The 14,513-nt window shown below is 39.8% G+C and overlaps 1 protein-coding gene across 4 annotated transcripts in view; it reads right to left on the bottom strand.

Annotated features, from left to right (window-relative positions):
* The window catches only part of stxbp4 (syntaxin binding protein 4), an 89,258-nt gene that overhangs the window by 28,190 nt on the left and 46,555 nt on the right, over positions 1-14,513 (bottom strand). Inside the window, exon 16 of one of the 4 annotated variants that reach the window (XR_001925405.2) lies at positions 10,953-11,112. The gene's annotated coding sequence lies outside the window, so the exon portion shown is untranslated. 4 annotated transcript variants of the gene reach the window in all.

Below are 14,513 nucleotides of genomic sequence, written 5' to 3'. Positions count from 1 at the left end.
ATGTTTTTAATGAAATTTATACTCTAGTTGTACACTAGAGAGTGTTAATATATATGTTCACTTGTTATAATAGTGACACAGTATGGGGTTTCCTTTATAGGTATGTAATGGGTTAAAAGTTAAATTACATGGATACACTGATTGGACAATGTTTGTATTTAACCATGCACCTCACTTCCTGTTATTGTCCTGATGACGATCCTATATGGATCGAAACGCGTAGACATTTTTGTGTAAATAAAATTTTCTTTTTTTATTATATACCGTGAGTGCTTTCAGAGGGAGTATATTATATATATATATATATATATATATATATATATATATATATATATATATATATGCCAAGAGAAGGATACCGCACTCGCAGGACTTACTTGGAAAAAGTTGATTTATTGTTCACAACATAACACTGACGTTTCGGCTGTCTCCACAGCCTTTCTCAAAGTGAGCACAGAATACAAAACACTCAACATTTAAACCCATTATGGCGCCAAAATACACAGATGACGTCATGCATTCCATGATTGAAACCTCCCATACGTGTATGTGACCAAAACCACAAAATCAAAATATATATGGAATAACTGAACTTATAAATAGAAATAGTGAACAGGAAAGTAGTGAAAGTATAAAAAGAAACAGGCACGAACAGTTAAGGAAAAATTTAGAAAAAAGTGGCACGTAACCTATACTGGCTGAACTGTAACTCACCGCAACGGGTAGGTCTATAAGCGCTCTTTGAGCAAACATCGGGGGTGCTTGTGGGAGACGCCTTCTCCATGATGGTGCCAACCATATAGCAAGCTGTGTAGTATTTAAACGGAGCCGAAGGAGGTGGCCATGTTCCTCATAATCACCGCTGTGTTGCCAGGCTTCATGCGCGTTACTATGGTAACGGGGACGCGAGTCGCGCTAACCCCGAACCTAGCCGGGCTTCAATCACCATGAAGCAGAGTTGTAAGGCATCATTCAGCTACCTGTCAGGCGCCACACACATCGGGCATATAGCTGTACCCCTTACCACCTGCTCGTCGGGTGGCCATGTTGGATAGTAGGGTGTACATTCAGAAATTTGAAATGGGGGTATTGACCCGCGGTTAGTGAGTAGTCACAGGTTATAGCCGTGACCCTCACTCTCCACAGAGGGTCACCCCAAGCCCTGTGTGTATTTCCGCGATGCCCAGAAAGGAGTTATCAAGGAAAAGGCCAGTTTATTGTAATTATGTGCCTCAGCTTCTATTGACGGTTAGGAGGGGGAACGAGTCATACTAAATAAACGATTTATCAAAGTGTCTACATGGTTAGGGTACATAGCCAAGTTCAGTATCCATCGCTTAAGAGTTAGTTGCCAGTACAGGTTAGAGTGCGTCTAGATAAAGAGCAGTGGTCATAAGAATATCACCTCGTGAATTTACCCATCACTTCTATAGGAAAATACAATTTGCATGTACAGGAGCAAATAAAGTAAAGAGGAGCAAGCAAAAAGTGAGAGAGCAAATAAAAGGTTAGAGACGGTTGGGACTAGTCAAAAGTAAAACACATTCAATTATATTTTATAACATAAAAGTATAGCTTAGTGGTACATGTCCCGCATTGTACTGCCTAAATGTATTTACCACTTTGCATATGTAGAACAATCTCTATATAGACTGAAGTCAGTATCCTGATATTAAAAGTCACTATGCTTCGTTCTGTACAGCAATGTCCTATATCAATGTGTAAAACATCTGAAGTAACCGTACTGGAGCAGAGCAGCATAGTTTAAACAGAGTCTCATTTAGTGTCCAGAAAATAGATTTCTGCAATCCATCGACTGTTATTACAAATAGAACGCTGAATAAGAAATTAGTTCATTCAGTCCATAAGGGCTGATAGTATTCAACCGATGCATCCATCTAAGTTCTCTTTGTAAAAGGAGTTTTTCGCGATTACCACCTCGTGTCAAGGGTGGGATGTGATCAATCACCATGCATCTCAGGCTTGCCAATGTGTGTTTGTGCACTAAAAAGTGGGCAGCCACTGGGGTACTAGCTTCTCCAGAGGCGAGGGCTGTCCGGATCGCCGACCTGTGATTAGCCATTCGGTCCCTAAATGTGGTGACAGTTTTACCAATGTACATCAGACCACATGGACATTTAATGAAATAAATGATGTATTTGGAAGTACAGGTCAATCTGTATTTGATTTGGATCACCTTCCCCGTATGTGGGTGGTTAAATGTGGGTCCTGAGATTAATGCACTGCAGGTGGTGCAATTTGGGCATTTATAACACCCCAATTTCAAAGACGGAAGCCAGGAGTTAGATGTGCCAGACTGATAACAGTGATTGGGGTCTGTCTTCACGAGAATGTCTCTCAAGCTGCGCCCCCTCTTGTAAGCAATGCGTGGGCTGTGTCTAAAGATGGGAGGAAGGGTACGGTCCTTTTCCAAAACGGACCAGTGATAAAAGATGGCATTGATGAGGGGCCTATTGTCTGGAGTATATGTGGTGGTAAAGGTGAGTCTATCTTCAGCCTTTGTTTGTATGGTTTTGGTACCTGGTCTCAGAACTGATGCTTGTGTTAGAGTTGAAATTTTGTTTTCTGCAGTGTCGAGGATCGATGGTTTATAACCTCTCTGGGTGAAGCGTGTTCTCAAATCCTCAAGTTGATGTTGTAGGATCACAGGATCAGAATTATTTCTCACCATTCTTACCATCTGTGTATATGGGATACTTTGTAGTGTATGTGGGGGGTGACATGACGTGAAATGCAACAATGTATTTCGATCTGTATCTTTTCTATGCGTAGTTGAGGTGAGAGTTGAATTTGTCACTGTCAGTTTCAGATCCAAAAACACAATCGATGTGCTATCAAATTGTGCTGTGAAACGTATTGAAGAGGGGAGTTGGTTTAGATTGTTCACCATAGACCAGAACTGATCCTCCGTGCCAGTCCAAAGAAGGAGTAAATCGTCGATGAAACGGTACATCCTATGTATAAATTTACCGTAAGATGGTAAGATGTAGGACTGTTCATATTGAGCCATGTATAAATTGGCAAAGGATGGCGCGACGTTAGACCCCATACTCGTACCGCTGACTTGTAAATAGTAAGAATGTTCAAATTTAAAATAATTGTATGACAAACAAAAAGTCAGTATTTCAGTGAGGAATTCTTATGGACTGAATGAACTAATTTCTTATTCAGCGTTCTATTTGTAATAACAGTCGATGGATTGCAGAAATCTATTTTCTGGACACTAAATGAGACTCTGTTTAAACTATGCTGCTCTGCTCCAGTACGGTTACTTCAGATGTTTTACACATTGATATAGGACATTGCTGTACAGAACGAAGCATAGTGACTTTTAATATCAGGATACTGACTTCAGTCTATATAGAGATTGTTCTACATATGCAAAGTGGTAAATACATTTAGGCAGTACAATGCGGGACATGTACCACTAAGCTATACTTTTATGTTATAAAATATAATTGAATGTGTTTTACTTTTGACTAGTCCCAACCGTCTCTAACCTTTTATTTGCTCTCTCACTTTTTGCTTGCTCCTCTTTACTTTATTTGCTCCTGTACATGCAAATTGTATTTTCCTATAGAAGTGATGGGTAAATTCACGAGGTGATATTCTTATGACCACTGCTCTTTATCTAGACGCACTCTAACCTGTACTGGCAACTAACTCTTAAGCGATGGATACTGAACTTGGCTATGTACCCTAACCATGTAGACACTTTGATAAATCGTTTATTTAGTATGACTCGTTCCCCCTCCTAACCGTCAATAGAAGCTGAGGCACATAATTACAATAAACTGGCCTTTTCCTTGATAACTCCTTTCTGGGCATCGCGGAAATACACACAGGGCTTGGGGTGACCCTCTGTGGAGAGTGAGGGTCACGGCTATAACCTGTGACTACTCACTAACCGCGGGTCAATACCCCCATTTCAAATTTCTGAATGTACACCCTACTATCCAACATGGCCACCCGACGAGCAGGTGGTAAGGGGTACAGCTATATGCCCGATGTGTGTGGCGCCTGACAGGTAGCTGAATGATGCCTTACAACTCTGCTTCATGGTGATTGAAGCCCGGCTAGGTTCGGGGTTAGCGCGACTCGCGTCCCCGTTACCATAGTAACGCGCATGAAGCCTGGCAACACAGCGGTGATTATGAGGAACATGGCCACCTCCTTCGGCTCCGTTTAAATACTACACAGCTTGCTATATGGTTGGCACCATCATGGAGAAGGCGTCTCCCACAAGCACCCCCGATGTTTGCTCAAAGAGCGCTTATAGACCTACCCGTTGCGGTGAGTTACAGTTCAGCCAGTATAGGTTACGTGCCACTTTTTTCTAAATTTTTCCTTAACTGTTCGTGCCTGTTTCTTTTTATACTTTCACTACTTTCCTGTTCACTATTTCTATTTATAAGTTCAGTTATTCCATATATATTTTGATTTTGTGGTTTTGGTCACATACACGTATGGGAGGTTTCAATCATGGAATGCATGACGTCATCTGTGTATTTTGGCGCCATAATGGGTTTAAATGTTGAGTGTTTTGTATTCTGTGCTCACTTTGAGAAAGGCTGTGGAGACAGCCGAAACGTCAGTGTTATGTTGTGAACAATAAATCAACTTTTTCCAAGTAAGTCCTGCGAGTGCGGTATCCTTCTCTTGGCATACTTTCTGAATTTATAATACTGCACCCGGGCGTCCAGTGATCTTTAGACGTGAGTGCCGGCTTCTTTAAAGACTATATATATATATATATATATATATATATATATATATATATATATATATATATATATATATATATATATATATATATATATATATATATTTAAAATAGCATGAACAGCCAAATGTGACGTTTCGGTTCCCATCAGGACCTTTCTCAAGGCCTTTTACTGAGCACCTGAGGTAAGATATGTAGCAGTGTGCCATCCTTTGTGTGTGTGTGTATTTATTTTATATATATATATATATATATATATATATATATATATATATATATATATTTTTTTTTTTTTTTTTTTTTTTATTATATACATATATATATATTTTTTTTTATTATATACATATATATTTATATATATATATACACACACACATATAAATATTACATTTTTGCTTTCCACCTCTGTTCTAGTGAGTTTAATACTATAAATACTAATATTGTACCACTTTCACAATTCTGTTGTAAGGACATGGCAAGAACTTGTGTTTGTTTCCAATCATCTTTCTAGCTAATTGGCTCCTGCTGACCAGCTTTGTGGGTGTCAGTAAAAAATCTTTACGCTGGCACAAACACACAGAAACAAATAGTTCTCTGCCTGAAAACAAGAAACAACGAGAGCAACAGCAATTAAAAGTTCAAGGTGTAATATGCAGTTTATATTTATAAGCAAAGTTCCTTGCTGGAGTAATGGTCTTTGCCTTCCCCATAGGAAACCTCTAATGTTAGAGTGTTGGCTTGTCACAGAACGCACCAAAACTGAACATAAACAATTATACTGAGTTCTCAAAAGGTGAGCCAAGAGTCAAATTCCAAAGATGACTAGTTAGAGGGTATGGACTTTAATGTACAAATGCAACATTTATGCCACGTTATAAAATACTTCTCATTATGTTATGGTAATACCAATTATGAAACAATGCTCGCAGTATAGCTCTCCCCATACAAACAGCACAAGGTTTGCCCAAGTGCAGTAACCCATACTTTGCTTTTTATATTACATAACTAGAACAAATTATTGTAAAGAAGTCTTAAAAGGAGAAGGAAAGGGTTAATCATTGTTAAACATTCACTGCCCATGACTAAATGCGGAGGTAAACAAAGGAACAGATATCCATCCGCTAATATACGTATGGCCTTGCAGCAAACACCAGAAAGATACACCAAAGGTCTCCCCACATATTGCTAATAACTGATAGATGAATCGTTTTAAAAAGTTGGTTAGCCAATAAGATTGTTTGAAGGGTGGTGAGAAATCTGCCCATGGATGGGCAGCTTAACATAGAAGGAGTCTGGTTCCAAAGGGGACTACTCAGAGCATATGGACTTTGGAATGCCCAAAGGCAAAGTGTGAAGTTATACCACCCATTTAATGCTAGGATTCAGTTAAATAAGGACGGTTAATACACAATTTACACCATAATAAATATAGCTTCTTCTTGTAGCAGATATCGAAGCTGTTAAGTTTACCTCAATGGCAAAAAACCAGAAGAAATTAAAAGAAATCAGAAGTTGCAACTGCCTTTATTCACAAGATGTAACCTAAAAAGACTCCCACAGTCTGCTCCATTGAACGTTGCGCTACACATAATAACACAAGCTGTTTATTAAAACGAAAAGGTTTTCCAGTTTATTTAATGGTTTTATTTATCTGCTGTTCTGAAAGGGAAGAGCAGCCTGCCGCTACTACTTCCTATTCCACAAAGAACAACAATGGGGAGGAGAAATGTGGGTTACTGTTCCTTTTTAGACAGTACAAAAAGGGCAATTCTTCCTTTTAAAAAAGAATCACAAATGAGAATGGCAACAATGTAAGATGTGAGGTTTCTTTTAATCCAAAGTGCAAAATAATGCACCGCATCATAACTAATACAAATGTAAACCAGCAGGTGATCATTTTTATTTACTCCAGTACTTTATTTTAAAATTGTCCTTAACAACATGAGAAAAAGAAACCTTACATGGATGTGATTAGATTAAAGATGGAAAGGTGTAATCACTGGGGGTGGTGCCAAAGTCCTGTAGTGTGAGAAAGTCGGTTTATTACTCCACTGAGCATGCTTGGACTGTAACAAAATCCTAGGCGCAGTAGTGTGAGAAAGTCGGCTTATTACTTTACTGCAGGGATGCTGAAGAAGATGGGTAGGAGGCGCTTTGACAGAAAAACCCAAGGCAAGTGCAGTTTTTACAAACAGGAGCACCGGCTTGGCTTATCAGGTAAGAGATAGTAATCACTAGGCCTTGACTGGAATTCAAATTAGGCCCTGGCATTTCAAGTACATAGAGGCCCAAACAGCCCCCCACACTGGCCCACTAAGTATGGCATCTTACAGCAGCCTCTCTGGCATTTGCCAGTCAAATCAGCCTTCTATTGTAACATTTATATTATATAAATACAGTAAACTTTGAGTGTGTCCCTAAAAGCTCAGTAAGTGACAGCACCACAGAGAATGATGAAAAGAAGATGGGGAGCTACTGGGGCATCTTTGGAGGAAAGGATCTTCCCTGCTAAAGGCTGTGGTTACCAGCCCTAGCAACCACAGCCTTAGTACAACATTTCTGGTCTACTTATTTTGTTAAGCTTTAGTTCTCCTCTAAAGCCCATAAACCCCACAACAAGGAAAGTTATTAAAAAAAACACTAGAATGGTTACCTTTTTATAGGCCAAACTTACCCTCAATGTGGCCCCAGTGGTGCAACAGCTCCACAGTTCTGAGCAAGTTTCCAGTATTGCTAAACATTTTCAGCGGTTTAAAAGTTATTTATAAATAATTCTGTGAGGCTACAACTTAATTGTTAGTGTTACTTTCTATTATTTATCTTTTTGTTCCAGCCCTCTCTTACAGTCTCTCCTTTAAGCCACTGCCCAGTAGCTAGGATAAACTAGACCCTAGAAACCAGATAGCTGCTAAAATCCAAACTGGAGAGCTGCTGGACAAAAAGCTCAATAATTCAATAATCACAAAAAAAAAACAAAATGAAAGGCAAACGCAAATGGTTTTAGAATATGAATATCTACATCATCAGTTTGTTTAAAGGTGAACAATCCCTATAATCATCTGGCCTCCGCTACATTGTTTAAAGGGGTGGTTCACCCCCTTTACGTTAACTTTTTGTATGTTATAAAATGGCCTATTACAAGCAATTTAGCAGTTTGTCTTCATTATTTATTCTTTATAGTTTTTAGCTGCCAGGGTCAGTGTCCACCATTTTAAAAGCTGGAAAGGGGTAGAAGAAGGTGGCCTTTCCAGCTTTCAAAATGGGGGGCACTAACCCTGGCAGCTAAAAACTATTGCTCTGTGAGGCTACAGTTTATTGTTATCATTGCTTTTTATTACTATCTATCTATCTATTCAGTCCTTCTACAACACTTATTCCAGTCCCTTATTCAAACTACTGCCTGGTTGCTATACAAAATAAGATCCTAGCAACTAGATTGCTGAAAAACCATACTGGAGAGCTGCTGAACTAAAAGCTAAATAACTTAAAAACCAAATAAAAGTAAATGTAAGTAATTAAAAGTAAGATGTAAAGGTGAACAACCCCTTTAAGAATGCAAAGCTTCAGACACAGGTGCTGCTTTCAGTTATGAACAACTTTAGGCTGATGCCACACGTGGCGTTTTTACGCTGCGTTTTTTCTCAGCCTAAAAACGCCACACAAGCCACACATGGCGTTTTTCAGCCTAGAACTGGTGACGTAAGCAAATCCCGTTGCCATGGTGCTAATAGTGTGAAATAGCAAAAAACGCTGCGTATTTCTGCTAGGTCTGGCAGCTGCCGTTGCGTATACATAGGAATAGCTTGCTTTGCAAGTACTGGCGTATTTCAGCCTACGCTTGAAAAATCCGTGCTAAGGCGTTTTCTAGCGTATTTACGCTTTGTGTGGTTTGCTTAGAGTCTTTTCAAGTTATTTCTATGGATGATGATATCAGGCGTTTTTCAGCCGCCGAGAGAATTAGAAAATACGCAGCGTAAAAACGCCACGTGTGGCATCAGCCTTACAACCAGTGAAAATAATTAATGCATTTTGAAAAGTTGGTGGCACAACGTTGAGAAAAAAAAAAGGGTTAATATATACGTGCGTTCCTTGGTTTCAATATGACTGCAGTTCATATTATGTGTACTACACAATGTGACATGACATTTTTTTCCTGATGAAAAGGGAAATTTTAAATTTAACCATGGCACCTGGATACTACAATATTCAATCACCTCATGTGTAACGCTATATTGGCTGCATAGTCAAATAACCTTGAAAACTTCTGCTGTTATCATGGTCGTCTGAAAGCTGGTACAGATTGCCATAGAAACCAGTGTTTAGCATTGAGTCGAAAAAAGGAAATGTGCCGTTTGTAACGTCAGCCTCTGTGCTTATTCACTGACCTTCAAGCAATTTTTGAAACTAAAGGAGTCATCGGAACAATGAGCTGTCAAACGGCACAGGTTTGAATGAATTCTTTTACAGGACGGGACCAATCAGATGCAGATGCTATGGCAGAAATGCAAGTGCTTCGATCTATAAATACACATTTAACGCAGCTTCATTCAAAACGAACCCATATATGAAAGTCCTTGGCAGCATCAAAAGTACAGTACCATGCACAGGGCTTTAAGTGTATGAGATTAACCGATACCAACTTATTCCACCTAGTTCTACCCACAAGCGTTCAGATCTGCATTTGTGATCTTTCACATACAAAATGCGGGATTCAGGGATTCGGTCCAGTGCATCCCTAGTCATTTTAAAAATATTTCAATACTCATCTGAGCGGCTTTGTTCAATTAAGTGATGGGGTATTCCACCGCATTGAAAACCTTAAACTAATGGCACGCAAGGCATATTGTCTGACAAAGGAATACTGCTAGAAACTGCATATCACTACAGCATGGCACGCGTTTCAAGTTCAAATGAACAGCAGGTAGTTTCATGCACAAAGCCCTGGCCTGTGTGTGCCATACTCTGCCTGCCTTATACAGCCTGTGTGTGCCATACTCTGCCTGCCCTACCCTGCCTGTGTGTGCCATACTCTGCCTGCCTTATGCTGCCTGTGTGTGCACACACAGGCAGGGTAGTGCAGGCAGAGTATGGCACACACAGGCAGCATAGGGCAGGTAGAGTATGGCACACACAGGCTGTATAAGGCAGGCAGAGTATGGCACATACAGGCAGGGTAGGGCAGGCAGAGTATGGCACACACAGGCAGGGTAGGGCAGGAAGAGTATGGCGCACACACAGGCAGGGTAGGGCAGGCAGAGTATGGCACACACAGGCAGGGTAGGGCAGGCAGAGTATGGCACACACAGGCAGGGTATGGCAGGCAGAGTATGGCACACACAGTCAGGGTAGGGTAGGCAGAGTATGGCACACACAGGCAGGGTAAGGCAGGCAGAGTATGGCATACACAGGCAGGGTAGGGAAGGGCAGGCAGAGTATGGCACACACAGGCAGGGTAGGGCAGGCAGAGTATGGCAGGTTTTTGCTGTACTACCACCATTAATATGGGTATGGTAATGTGATAACACAGGTGTGGTTTCAAGTGTGTGTGGTATAAAAAAGGGGAGGGGTCAACAATGGCCTCCATTATCAGCTGTCCACCATGTAGGCCGGAAAAATTCCGGCCCTTGGTACCACAGAAGTTGGACAGCAACGCTCTAGGTAATATATGTACATACATGCGTGCATCTATCCTACATAACACACAGAACTGGTTGGACAGTGGAACAGTCACTGTTCACCCGTAGGTAGCAGAGGGGGATCAGCCAAAACTACACATATTACATATAACAACACATATCTGATGGATACCGCAACCCCTTCCGTTTTTGGCTATGTAGCATTTAGTAGTAGCAGAACTCTATGATATTGATCCAGGGACTAGTCCGATTGCCATGTTGGAGTCAGGAAGGAATTTTTTCCCCTCTGCGGCAAATGAGAGGCTTCAGATGGGGTTTTTTGCCTTCCTCTGGATCAAGTTGTAGTTAGGCAGGTTATATATAGGCATTATGATGGACGTATGTCTTTTTTCAACCCAACTTACTATGTTACTATATTACTATGTATATCTAATAAGGTATATTAAACAGCTGGGGGGCAAATTAATAGCACTCTTCAAACCCTGTTCTATATTATATAGTATATGATGAAACAAGCATTCATATCTTATTATACAAAATGAATGATCGCATGAATTAAAGTTCACTCTTACCAGAGATGCTACTGATTACTATGTTGAAGTCACTGGCTCCTAAATAGGCCTTTTTTCTGTTGCCAGTAATACTATAGATATCAAGAGCTCCTGGCATAGAGTGCTCCTCAACTAGTTCTTGATTAATGTCAACGTGTAGATGTTTCTCTGCAGGTAGCTCCTATGACAGAATGAGTAAAGAGGAACTTTTCAAGAGGGACAATCACTTAATTGGCTAATAAATTGTGTCTACATAAATACAGTAACACAAGAACAGGCTAACATGATGAGGATACCAAAAATATCAGCTATGTTTCCAGGCAGTCACATGTTGCCTCCCTCAGCTTCTAAACTATTGTAATTGTTTTACCATTTTATATGCTGAAATCCAGCTACAAAACGGCTCTTCTCTTTCTGCATCTTTTAAAATGCTGGCGGGGTGGAGGGACTAAAACATAGATGTTTGATGCCCCCAAATTGTTACAACTTATCCACAGTTTATAGACAGCATTCAGGAACTATATCACCCACAATGCATTGCACTGTGATGTGCAGGCTGAGGGACATTACATTTTACATTTTTATAGTCAGCCAGATCAGCAGGAGAACATGGCTAAGCCTTAGATACTCTTCCAACATATATTAGATTAAAAATCACGAAAAGGCTGCATATTCTTTAATTTATGAATACTGCAAAGTTTACTTTTCAAAAAGTTGTGTTTGGGTGCAGCTCCCTTTAAAAGGGACAGTATACAGCTATGCACACATTTGCTCTACAAAAGCACAATAAGCTTAAAAATGTAGTATTTTTTCTCAAGCACTAGATGTATCCCACACTTTCAACTTGTATTCCAATACTGCACTCCACTGTTAGAATACTAACTGTTAAGGTGCCCCTACATGGGCCGATTCTAGCTGCCGATATCGGTCCCTTAGAGCGATTCAGCAGCTAATCGGCCCATGTAGGGGCACCAACGACGGGCCTGCACGACCGCTATCTGGCCTGAAATCGGCCAGATATCAATCGGGCAGGTCAAAAAATTTTGTCGGATCGGGGATTGCATCGGCTCGTTGATGCGGTCCCCGATCCAACTTCTCCAATAGCTATTGTTCTAGTTCGATCATTTGGCCTCAGGGCCAAACGACCGAATTAGCCTGGATTCTTACCCTCTGCAGACAGGGTACTTTTAAGCTCAGTATAAACTACCCTACAACCTGTTGCCATATTCCTATTTTTTTTTTTTTTAAAAAAAGGCAACATTGAATTGAAAAGGAGTATATATGCTTTTTTTTTTTTTTTTTTTTTTTTTTAAAACTATTGTCTCGTTTTTCTATAATGTACCGCAATTTCCCCACTTTTTGTAACAGCATTAAAGGCTCCAAGAAGCTTTTAGAAATCCCCTCAGCGTTGCAGTCCCAATGAAGGCATTTAGATATTTACATTCGCTTCTATTTTCCTCTTGAAATTCAACATAACCTCAAATCTAAATAATCATCACCACTGGATCAGTAAGAATCACCATGACCACAGAATAATGACCTTTAAAACTGGGCAAGTCTGTTAATGGTATCCAATGCAATGTATTTTTTATGGCACACTGCTTGTATTTTTATGTCTGATAAAAAGTACCTGAAAAACACATAAAAGCAGTCATGCCTTTATATAGCAATAAAATGCCCCATTCAAGAAACTATAGTAACCAATCAGATGTTTATTTTTTTAATTCTAACATCAGTAGGCCAGCAAAACCTACTTGGGTGTTTATAGATACCCAACTGTGTGATTTGCTTTAGAAGCACTACTAAAACATAAGGTATGTTATGCCCTCAAGGGAATATCCATTAGAATTTCTTTTATTCTAAATCAATCTGCATTTTTAATTTTTCTTGGGAAGGGGCAGAGGACTGGGGCCATGAAACAAATTATCATTTTTCCTAATTAATGTCAATTTTAATTGATTACAGATGGACTCTCTATTCCAGTCAACCACACAAAGATGCTCTTTAGTCAACTAACCTTAACTAATTGAATGTGCAAGTAGCGCAGTGTCTGGTTCAAATGTATGGTATGAATTTGCCATGAACTGTTAACCCCCCACCCAATTGAACAGGACATTGCTCCTTATGAGTGCACACAATACAGAATTCACCTACGTTCATACTTGCGGTGTTTAACAATAATTAATGCGACGGCCAACAGTGATTCTGCTTAAAGTCACTAATAACACACAGGCATCCTAATCAAAGGTGTGTTACTATACAAAACTGACACAGCTATTTGCATTGCTATGGAACCAATGCCCTAGCAGGCGTACCACCTACTGAAATACAAGTGGTTTCTTTTCTCTTATTCCTTTTCTCCACTAATGGTGATCACTTAGTAAGACAGCTAGAGGACCCCTAGTCTCTGCCATCTTTTCCCTAAGGCAAGTGGCTGGGTCATTCTATGCCAAATCTTACCACAAGGAATGGAGCACTACCTTGTCATCTGCTCACAAGACACGCACATCCCACGTTATTAGCTTTCATTTTTCTCTGCATCAAAAATCTCTGATCAGTTATTTGGTACTAACACTGCTATCTTTTATTTTGTTTGTCTTTCCCCCTTTTGTATGAATTTTTGGGTCACATCCTCATTGCACTCCCACCTAATGGTTTAAAAATTGATTAGTGGCCAGCACAGCTTTCCCTTTTCGCTATAGCGCTACTAATAAACTCATACTAAGACCTATGCTATGCATATCCGTTTCATTACTAGCACCTAGGAAGTTGTATATGTGTGTTTTATGATTCCCAGACAGGGTCAGTTGTTATGTTTGTGTAATCAAAGCCGATATCAAGCAATCTGCTCCACTTTTTTCTTTCTTTACCATCTCCTTGCAGTACTAATGACTGTGGTGTTACATGACAATAGTAAGTAATTTTCCCTAATTAGAGCAAACGGTCTCCATGCCAGATGCTGGCTTCTTTTACTGGTTGATACATGAATTCGGGATTATATACTGCTATATTATATGCAGCTATAGAGGTCAGATAGTGAGCATGTGAGATTAGGTAAAGTGGGGGGATCTCAGCACCTTACGCAAGCTGCATTTACTGCCTCATCAGATAAATGTTTTCATGGCTTACCTGATACAGTAATACAGCTTTACACACAGTGCCCAGTCACAGGCCAAAGCAACAGTAAAATGAATTATATGAAAATATTAAAGTTACAATCTAGTTCTAACATGCATTACTAATTAAATTGCATTTTTCTGCTATAGGTCATGAGCACAAAATGCATTAATGCACTGACTTGCATTTTAGCTGAGATACTAGTTACTTTTTGCCCTGGTATATTGGTACTCAAGGTGGTCTTGAGCAGGTTTACAAGAAGTTGCCATTGCAGTTGAGACAGGATCCAATACCAGTAGAACAGCAAATAACCTCTAGGGCAGATCAACTCCTTCTAAATATGATGGCCAGAGTTTTAATCCATCATAGAACCTACCTATAAAATTATCAAAAGAAAACATAACCATGGACTTTCACTTTATCAATAAAACAATTCTATTGCCTAAGAATAAAATAGCCCCACAC

The sequence above is a fragment of the Xenopus tropicalis genome, chromosome 10, assembly GCF_000004195.4.
Source record: "Xenopus tropicalis strain Nigerian chromosome 10, UCB_Xtro_10.0, whole genome shotgun sequence".
Classification (NCBI taxonomy): domain Eukaryota; kingdom Metazoa; phylum Chordata; class Amphibia; order Anura; family Pipidae; genus Xenopus; species Xenopus tropicalis.
The sequence above is the reverse complement of the archived record's forward strand: the minus strand, read 5'-3'. Positions and strand labels throughout refer to the sequence as shown.